At 44.2% G+C, this 10,049-nt stretch overlaps 1 long non-coding RNA gene across 1 annotated transcript in view; it reads right to left on the bottom strand.

Annotated features, from left to right (window-relative positions):
* Positions 1–2,545: 2,545 nt before the first annotated feature.
* The window catches only part of LOC136641753 (uncharacterized), an 8,192-nt gene continuing 688 nt past the window's right edge, over positions 2,546–10,049 (bottom strand). Inside the window, exon 2 of the long non-coding RNA XR_010793915.1 lies at positions 2,546–4,684. This is a non-coding gene — a long non-coding RNA (uncharacterized lncRNA). The remainder of the gene's footprint in view (positions 4,685–10,049) is intronic.

Raw genomic sequence — 10,049 nt, 5'->3', positions numbered from 1 at the left:
AGGAAGGGAAGGGAAGGGAGGGAGAGATCACAAAGATGTTGTCTGACACAATCTCCTCTTTTCCACTGGCATAAAAACCATAAATACAGCATAGTTTGTTTCCTCTAAGAATGCCTCTAATAATACTAAATGGAAATATCAACAATTTTTTAAATCTATCATAAAATCATGCCATCCATTCAGATCCTTCAGGGTACAGTGTAGATAGGGGATAGAAGGAGAAGTAGAAGAATCCAAGGGGCTCTCTTTCCATTAGACCTAATTGTAAGCCTATACCCTCCCTTCCCTTCCTTAACATACAGCACAACAGGAACCGGAGAAGAACAGGAGTGTATGGTAGACTTGTGTCTATCGGGATGCAAATGGGAGACAGAATGAGAAGTTTAGACAAGAAGCATGACTGATGACTGGAAGAGATCTACAGTGCAATCTTAACTTGCACAGGAACAGGCAAGCCAGCAGCAGGTTTGGGGCTTACTGAGCCTCAGCCCAAGGTAAGGGGGGAAAAATTCCTCTTACCCTGGGGAGTGCCACAGCAGCTCCAATGGGTCTACTCAGATCTGTGCCACCTGATGAGGTGGTGCAGATGTAGAACAGAGCAGCTAGGAGCTGTTCCGTGCCACCTGGAAATGGGCTAGGATCTGGCATAACTGCCAGACCCTGGCCCTTCCTCCTGCTCCCCACCAGCCCATCCTCAAGACCGCCCACTGACTGGCCCAAAACACCTCCCTGCGCTCCCTACACACCCCCAGACCCCCACACCAGCTAAGCTTGGCCAGCACAGACCTACCTCATTTCAGCGCAGGGGAGGCTGGATGCAGTCTCTGTAGGCCAGCACACATCCCTGCATCAGCCCAGCTAACTCCCACAGAGGCACATTTGCAACCCTTCCAGGTCAGTGCAAGGGACAGTTTTTCCAAATTCCCTTTCTAAACTTGATCTAGAGAACTTATGCCCACTTTAAGCTAATTAGTCCCCCTGGCTCAAACCCAGTTAGCTCTAGCAACATATAAAACTACTGCTGAATGCCAGCACAGCAGGAAGGTAACTAGTAGGTAGCTTGCCTGTGGGGCTCCTCCCAGTTCTCCAAGCAGCAGCTCTGGGGCATGGCAGCCATGCACTAGTCTCCAGCAGTTTCTGTCTGGTTAGTCCATTAGCTATCCCATCAGTCAGTATGCCAGTTCATTGTCTGTCCACCAGTTAGTGTGCCAGTTCATTAATCCAGTGTTTCTCAAACTGTGGGTCAGGACCCACTAGGTGGGTTGCGGGTCAATTTTAGGTGGTTCCCTATTCATTTCAATATTTTATTTTGTATTAGACTTGATGCTGCCATGGTATGTGACTGCATTTGGGGAAATGTTACAAACCTGTACTTTTAAAAGGCTACTATGTATATGCTTTTAATAATGATAGACAATGGGACTTACACCTGGGTAAGTGTGGGTAGGATTGCAACCTAGGATTGCTAAAAATTTTCCTGCTTGATGATGTCACTTCTGATCATGACATCACTTCTGGTGGGTCCTGACAGATTCTCATTCTAAAAAGTGGATCCCAGTGCTAAAAGTGTGAGAGCCACTGCATTAATCCATTAGCCAGTTCATGGGTCAGTTACCCAGAAAGCCAGTCCAATAAGCTATCAAGTCTCCTCTCCCTCCTCCACTCTCTCTCCAACTACAGCCCATTAATTCTCATTCTCATTTATGCTTCTTTTATCCCTGTAATGACCTGGCTGCCTCTAGTTGGTTTACAGCCTGTTCTAGACACAGTCACTCCCCTTGAAGGACAGGAGCTCATCTCCTGAAGTTCTCCTGGATTCAGCTTAGTACCCGGAGGCTGTGGCCCTGAGTGACTGGTATGCCAAATGCAGCATTTCCTGAAGGAGACAGATCTGGCCACAATGATTCATGCCCTAGTCACAAAGTGATTAGCCTGCTGATCACTGCTTAAACTGCCTCAAAATTTGGCAACCAGGGTGCTCTCTGGGTCAGCTGGTCAGTTTTATTATGCTGGTGGGTTTTTTTTTTGTTTTTTGTTTTATCTGCACTGACTTCCAGTCTCTACCAAGTCTAATTCAAAATGCTTTGGTTATTACCTATAAGTGCTGCATGGCTTAGGACCCAAATATGTGAAAGGCAGTCTTCTGCTATACAAATATGCTTCGACACTATGCTCCCCATGAGAAACCCTGCATCATCTCCTGCCACCTGCTGAAGCATGGTTGGTGGGGATGAGGGATAGGGTTTTCTCACCAGTGGCACACAAATTGTGGACCCCCCCTCCCCCAATGAGGCCTAGCTGGCCCTATCATTCCTGTTTTTTAAAAAGCTAGTTACATTTCTGCTGTCCATTTTGCCTTTTGTTAATGGTTTCAGTGTTGCAGTTTCATGCTCCGCCTTTGAAAATAGTTTTTTGTTTAATTTATTTTAAATTGTTTTCTGTTCTTTGGTTTTGGCTTTTTTGTTCTAAGCACCTTGGGGGTCCCTGGGACCAAAAGGTGGTAAATAAATGTTTTAACTAAACAAACAAAGAGCCTGGAACCAGGTGACTCAAGAATCATTTATTTCCATATGAATGTGCTCAGGCATTTGACATCCATGAAGCCCTGAGGACTGGCTCCACATTCTGTGAAGTTTGGTGGGTGGGAACACAAAGCCAGGTTTTTTTTCAACTGGATGCACTGAGATTGTGGAATACTGCACTGTCCCCAAGGAGGCTTATCTGCTTGTCTTTCAGCAAGGAGCTAAAACCTGGTTCAAAAGAGCTTTTGGCTTGACATAGTCACTGTGTTGTGTGTTTCCAGTTGGTTCTTTTCTCTGTAGCTATTCTGTATTGTTCCACATTTTGTTTAAACCTCTAATTGTGAGCTGCCCTTAAAAGTCTCTGACTAAAAGACAGAATGAAAACATTTTTATTTGTTAATTATGAATTAAGAAGGTACATCATAGTAGTGTTTCAGCTTTTCATAGTGTGGTGGCGCCCTCTAATGGCTACATCCCAGCACTATAATTATGAAAGTTTCAGAAGGGGCAGGAGGTCTTTCCTGGTCACATTTATTCTTGTGGTAGTACAGTACTGCAGTGGTGTACCTAGGGGGGCAAGGAGGTCAAATGCCCCAGGCGCCATACCTGAGAGTACAGCACCACCAGCGTCATGCACCCCGTGCCCATTTTTAAATAAAGAGAAAGAAGCTGGTAGCTCTGCTGGCTTCTTTTTCTTTAAAACAAAAAGAAAAACTCCTTCTGAAGAAGGAGGGGGCAGCCCAGAATCGAGCCATGGTATGCTATATGAACGAGCTTTGTGGTCAGGCACTCCTTTCCTCTCCACATGCACTCTGCTTCAACAACTTACCTTCTCTTTAACAGAACATGTAATTTACCATCACACCCAAACCAGGAAACTATGGTTTGTGTCTGCCCCCAAACCAGGATTGCAAACCAGTTTCACACTCTGGTTTGCGATCTTGCTTAGAACACCCAGCACAGATCATAGTACAAACCAGTTCATACGTAACAACTAACTACACGTTGTGCTTAAGCCGAAGTAACTGAACAATAGTATTTGAGGGAAAGACGGGACATTTGTGCCCAAGACATAGTCATGTAATGCCAACTATTACATGTGAACAGACCAATATGAAAGGCATAAACAGTTTTCAGATCCTAAAATAGTTTATGAATTATATAGGCCACATTTGTTTCCATTGTACATATCTGAAGTAGAGGCATCAAACTTCACTTAGTGAACATGTGACTGAACTGGAAGAAGTTGAAATCCTAGGCCCTTCACAGAACTAGTCCACAATGACATTCAGAGGTTCAAGATCAGTGACAAGGCAGATCCTGATTTAAAGTAGGATCATTTACTCAAGAAACTTAATACCTCAAGGCAAATAGGTACACTTCCCCAGAACTTCTCTTTGGTGTGCAAGGATTGAATGCACTCCCTTTGGTTAAATCAGTGTGGATAAATGCATGATTTGAGGGTTCTTGAACCAGTACAAGGTGCCCAAAGGCAACACTGGAAGGCACAGTTAATGGAGAAAGCACAGCATCTCTTTGTTGCTGTGCTAAGATCATCAAATGGCCATGGCCTGCTGTGTTTTCTGCAGTACTGATCACAGCACTTTATGGCATTTTCCAAGTATTAGCAACTACTGCCATAAGCCTCCAAACTTTATGCACAACAAAAGTGTGTTTTAAAGGCATGTGCAAGTGGCCAAGAATGCTGACCAACTATGAATCCTCTGTAGCGCATGTATTTCTTCTTCAACATCATATGCTTCTTTCAAAATAGATGTTCATTTTTAATGTGTAGACTAAAATTGTAATACACGAAGAAGACCTGCATTAGAATATGATTTATTCATCTAACACAGGCCTTCTTCTCAACAGGCCATAAGGAGAAACCCAATTTTTCCAAAATGGCACATTTTGGAAATGTTCCAGATCCCTGCCACTTCTTTCCTAGAGCTATGCATTTCCAAAGCAGGGATTCTGAGTTCACCTGTGCTGATTGTCATCTTTGAGCTTCTGCATCTTGTGCCTGTGAGCAACAAAGATCTTGAGCAGCCTGCGTTGGCTTGGTTGCATCCTCAGCACTGCTTCTTTTACAGGATTCCATCTGGTCGTGTTCAGTGCCAGGCACCCAGATGCATTTCTCTATTTCCTCCCACGCAGGCATCCTGGGCATATGGTAGAGAATAAACAGAAGGAATTAGTTCTCAAACCAAGAGGTGATGATACAATTCTAGCAAACCCTTGGCTGGCCCCGCCAGAGGAAAGGAAGAAAAGTAGGAAGGAGATAAATAGATTCTGTCACAGAAGCTCAGAAAGGATATTGTTACAGGCCAGAGCCGCTGAGAACTGGCATTGGGTCCTGAGCAAGGTGCCTGACTGGGCTCTCCCTTCCTAAATACATTGGAATAATGGAAGTGCATTGAAAGTGTATTAAAGCTGTAGTGGAAATGTAACCTTGGATAGGCTAAGTGGTACCCAAATTTATTTGTAACAAATTTGTTTTGTACTGTACAGTTTGTTTTATCATGGCCCAGGCCCCCTGGAAGCCCAGTCCCTGGGAATTTTGCCCCCCTCCTCAGGCCTGCTGATGCCCCACTTCCCCTAGTGGAGAGAAGTTCCAGAAGCTGCAGCACGACCCATGTTTGGGCTTCCTTCGGAGAAGAAATCCCTGAAGGCTTATGGTATCTTCTTTGTGTTGTTGTTCAATTGTTGTGTCCGACTCTTTGAGACCCCATGAACCGCAGCATGCCAGGCTTCCCTGTCTACCACTAACTTCTTGAGTTTGTCCAAATTCATGTTCATTGCCTCGGTGACACTATCTAACCATCTCATCCTTTGCCGTCCCTCTTCTCCTTTTGCCTTCAATTTTTCCCAACATAAGGGTCTTTCCTAAAAAGTACTTCCTTCTCATGAGCTGACCAAATTATTTCAGCTTCAGTATCTGTCCTTCCAATGAACAGTCAGGGTTGATTTCTTGTAGAACTGACTGATTTGATCTCCTTGCAATTCAGGAGACTTGCATTGTTTTATTACAAAGATAGAGGTAGAGCATTGGAAGGAGTAGGCAGGACACTCCTGCAAGCAATATCCACTACAAGTGTCTTTTAAAGCACATCCACAACTACTAACTAACAGCTCTTTCTCTTGGTTTCCATTCCAGTCTCTCTCAGATCAAATTCTAACTCTTCCTGCCTCTTCCAGAATGTGCCAAACCTTGCTGTCATTCATTTTCACTCACTTGAAGGGGAGGTGGGGAAGAATCAGCTGGTGCTTTAGCCCACCCTCTCAGGTAAATATACTTAAAAGGTTCTGAAGGGTCCCATTCAAGGAGTTTCTTGGACCATTAACATTTGTCAACCCCCTTTGTACACTTCAGGCAACCGGCTAAGCAGTGCTTCAGGGCCTGGCTGTAGTGTCATGCTCATTGACAACATCAAATCCAAGTCTCACAATAGTACACAAAGTCTCACAGTTACACAAAAGCATAACTGGAAATGTAGCAGAGATTGTCAGTCAACAGAATCTGGACTGGTCGTGCAGCATACTAGTATTTTGTGTTGCTGATGTGGTGTGGGTTCAATATAGCTGTTTCTTCTTTTAGATTTTTGCAACTCATACTCAATCAATAGAAAAAAAGCTGATGTTTATCAGGAGCCATAATCATAAAATTAGCTTTTCCGGCTGCTTCATAGTTGTCAGATTCCCTTCATATGAGTGCTCAAAAACAACAACGTGCATCTTTTGGAAGCATTTAAAAATGCTTTCTATGGGCTGAGTTTTACAGACCAAGGATGACTCAATACAGAAGTGAAACTTGTTTTAGCTTTTTTACTGTATATGACATATTGCCACTCTACATGAACATTCAGGTGAGTACTGAAGTGGAATTTATGTGTGTACACATGTACACACTGAGAGACATCATACAGCATGGTTCCCAAACTTTTTAGCACATGGACCCACTCTTCAAAATGACACTCTGTTGGAACCCACCTAGCTTTATGAGAATAAAAAAAAGTTTCACTTTATAAGTCACTCAAGTTCTATTTTTATTCTTTTTACTGTTGTGGGAGGGGGGAACCACCTCCTGGAGTGCTTTTGAGCTCAGTTCATCAGATCTGGACCATTCTGGTAGCCTTGTGTTCCCCTTTGCAGTGGACCAAGGTAAGTTCACCTACTCATAAGTAAATGTGCACATGCTGCCTCATTTTGGTTTCCATGGGGTTATCAGCTTATTATTATTATTATTAATTAACAGCATTTATATACCGCTTTTCAACAAAATGTTCACAAAGCCGTTTACAAAAAAAATCAAATAACTATTGGCTCCCTGTCCCAAAAGGGCTCACAATCTAAAAGATGTAACACCAGCAGACAGCCACTAGAAAAGACACTGCTAGGGTGAGCTGGGCCAGTTACTGTCCCCCTGCTAAATAAAAGATGAGTACCCACTTGAAAAAGTGCCCCTTAGGGCGCAATCCTAATAATAATAATAATAATAATAATAATAAATTTTATTTATACCCCGCCCTTCTCCCTAAAAGGGACCCAGGGCGGCTTACAACATGTTAAAAACAAATCAAAAACATAATTTAACAAACAGATAAAAAACATATTAAAAACACATTAACAGATATCATAAAAACAGTAGTCAGATAAAAAGAGCATAAAGCAGCAGATCATAGAGGAAACAGGCCTGTAAAAATACTAAAAGATATAGAAAGATGTTTAAAAGGCCATGAACTCAGAAGGCTTGTTTAAACAGAAGGGTCTTCAGGCCTCGCCAAAAGGTCTCAAGAGAGAGAGCCATTCTCAAGTCAAGGGGAAGGAAGTTCCATAACGTTGGTGCCACTACTGAGAAGGCCCTATTTCTTGCCGCCGACCCGCGTACCTCCTTAGGCAGCGGCACTTGTAAAAAGGCCTTCTCTGATTACCTAACTGGCACATAGGCCAGCATAAGTCCCCTGGGAGGGTCATAAAGCACGTTTGCACCTCGATGGGAGGAAGCCACGTAGCTGCCTCCACGGCGGCTTCCATGCCATGGCAAAGGTAGGCGGGGGGGCGTGGAGGAGGCGGGAGGGAGGAGTTTCTGGGCAGGGGGAGGGCGGGCGATGGGTGGCCCCAGGGGCGGGTGCACAGGGAGCCGGGGGCGGGGCTGGGACCCGGCAGTTATGCTGGATACCAACCCCCGTCCCCGGGGAGAATGGAGCGGCTTCAAGCTGGTGGCACTGGTCCGAGGAGACCCATTGGGGCAAGCAGCCCTTACCCAGGCGTAAGAGAAAGAGCTTGCCCCTGGCTGAGCCGCAGCCAACGAACCTGCGTTGGATGCAGCGCAAGCCTCCTGGCTTGCCTGCTCCAGCGCAGGTTTGGATTGCGCCCTCAACCAGTTAGCAGCAGCTTGTCAGTTTCCATAAGGAAACTTGGCTTCCATAAGGAAAATTCATTTTCCTTATCGGCTTGTCGGTTTCGCAACCCACCAAAAATCAGTTTGCGACCCACTGGTGGGTTCCAACCCACAGTTTGGTAATCACTGCAGACAATTAATTGAAAGTGTTTAGGTTGTAGACAGAACCTGCACCACACTCTGCTGCACCACGTACACTCACTTACCATGGTTATGTTGTGTGAATAGACCTATAGTCTACATGTTAGCTAATCTTCTATTTATAACAAAATCACTTCTAATTCAAAATAGGCCTGTGTGCATGTGTGTAACTCATATGCTGTATCTTTAAAAATATTAAGTATGCATTGTTCATGCTTTTTAACGCATTCTTGTTAAGGTTTTTCACCTCTGCTTTCTTCACTTTTGGGGGCACATTTTTAAGTTTGCCAAGTATTAAGTAGGAGATGACAGTCTTCCAAATGCACTGGCAAAAATAGAAATCAGAGTAATGGCCACAGGCTTAGTCCCACAATTCATAATGACTTTTAATATCTGCCCAAAGCTTTCTCTGCTATGCTTCCCAGCTGCATGAAAATTACTTGTTTTGTAGGTGTTATGCAGGCTATTATCCCCCACAGAGCCAGCCCAGGCATTCACAACACGGCTTTCACAACAAATGATGGATAGCAGAGACAAAACAAACAAAACCAATCTCACACTGCCAGCAGACATTGTAGGTAGGACACATGCTTTTGCCCAACATGCACCTGAAGTTCCACATTAAAATAAATAAAAATATTTTGTTAGAAATAATACATTATTTTTATTTTTGACTGAAAAATAAAACCAGAGCAATGACTCACCTTGCAAAAGGAATGTACAAACAGATAGGACTCACCTATAAAAAAGGGGTGTACAAACAGATCAAGGAGCTTCTTATGGACAAAGAAAACTAAACCACTGCATTGAGAACACTGCAAAGTCTGTCAGCCCAATCCTATCCACACTTTCCTGGGAGTAAGCCCCATTGACTCTAGTTGGACATACTTCTGAGTAGACATGCATAGGATTCAGCTGTGTGTAACTAACTAAACACAGGGTCTCTATCCACACCAAGATCCTTCCCAACCATAAAATGATCTGGCTAAGGGAGTTTCAAGTACAGACATACATTGAGTTTCATCCACTTTCATCTCTTTGCTCTTTCAACTGTTTTCAATTATAACTACATTTTGAATTTTGTCCACATCCTTTCCACTTTCGTCCAGTTTCATCCACAATGTTCATTGATTTTCATGTCAATTTTTCTTTTATTCTGTTTATTTAGGTTTCATGTGCATTGGCATATGTTATATTGTTAATTATTTACATTTTTCACTGACCAAAATAATCTGCAAGCTAAATAAGGCTCTGATGTGACATCCATCCATTTTTGACTTTCATCAGAGCTCTTGGTATGCATGTACTGTACTCAGCTGTTGATGACAAGGCCAGCCCATCCTGGGCCTCTGAGAGGAATTTTATCAGCGGGTACAAAGTTTCTTTTGGGCCCCTTTGCAAAGGCGAAGGGTAGTGAACCAGGGGAGGGTGGTGATGAGCAAGCAGAATAGGGGCAGGGAGGGGCAAAGCAGAGTGGGGGGAGGGTAGAAACAGCTGGAAAAGTCTTTGGAGCCAGGTCTACCAAGCCATGTGGCATCAGTAGTGTCCCCAGCATCCCTAGTTGTGGTAGTGTTGCCAGCATCCCAGCATTGTGGTAGTGTTGCCAGACTTGTGGGCAACAAGTCTGAATAGATAGAAAATGGTAAGATCTCAGGAAATTTCTGGCCTTTGGCTCCTGGGCCCCCTTAAGAACCTGGGCACAAATTACCCCCTTTACCCCCCTCTCCTAGGCCCATCCATAAGGTGAACTGAAGCAGCAGATTAGTTGGGGGTGCACATCTCTATCCAGTATCCACCTACTTGTCTCCCCTATTCCACTTGTTCTTTGCACTCTCTGGATTGAGAAAGGAAGAGCGGGAAAGAGAAGAAGTTTGGAGGGGAAGAGAGTGCTTAGCTTAGAGCAGAGGCTGGCACATCCTGGAGCGGGGGGGGGGGGAGCAACTGCCATGAGGCTGGAGGTGTCAGGAGGTCTTGGGCCAGCCCTG

This window comes from Tiliqua scincoides, chromosome 2 (assembly GCF_035046505.1).
Source record: "Tiliqua scincoides isolate rTilSci1 chromosome 2, rTilSci1.hap2, whole genome shotgun sequence".
In the NCBI taxonomy this organism is placed as follows: Eukaryota; Metazoa; Chordata; class Lepidosauria; order Squamata; family Scincidae; genus Tiliqua; species Tiliqua scincoides.
Note: the sequence above shows the minus strand (reverse complement) of the source record. Positions and strands in the feature narration are given on the sequence as shown.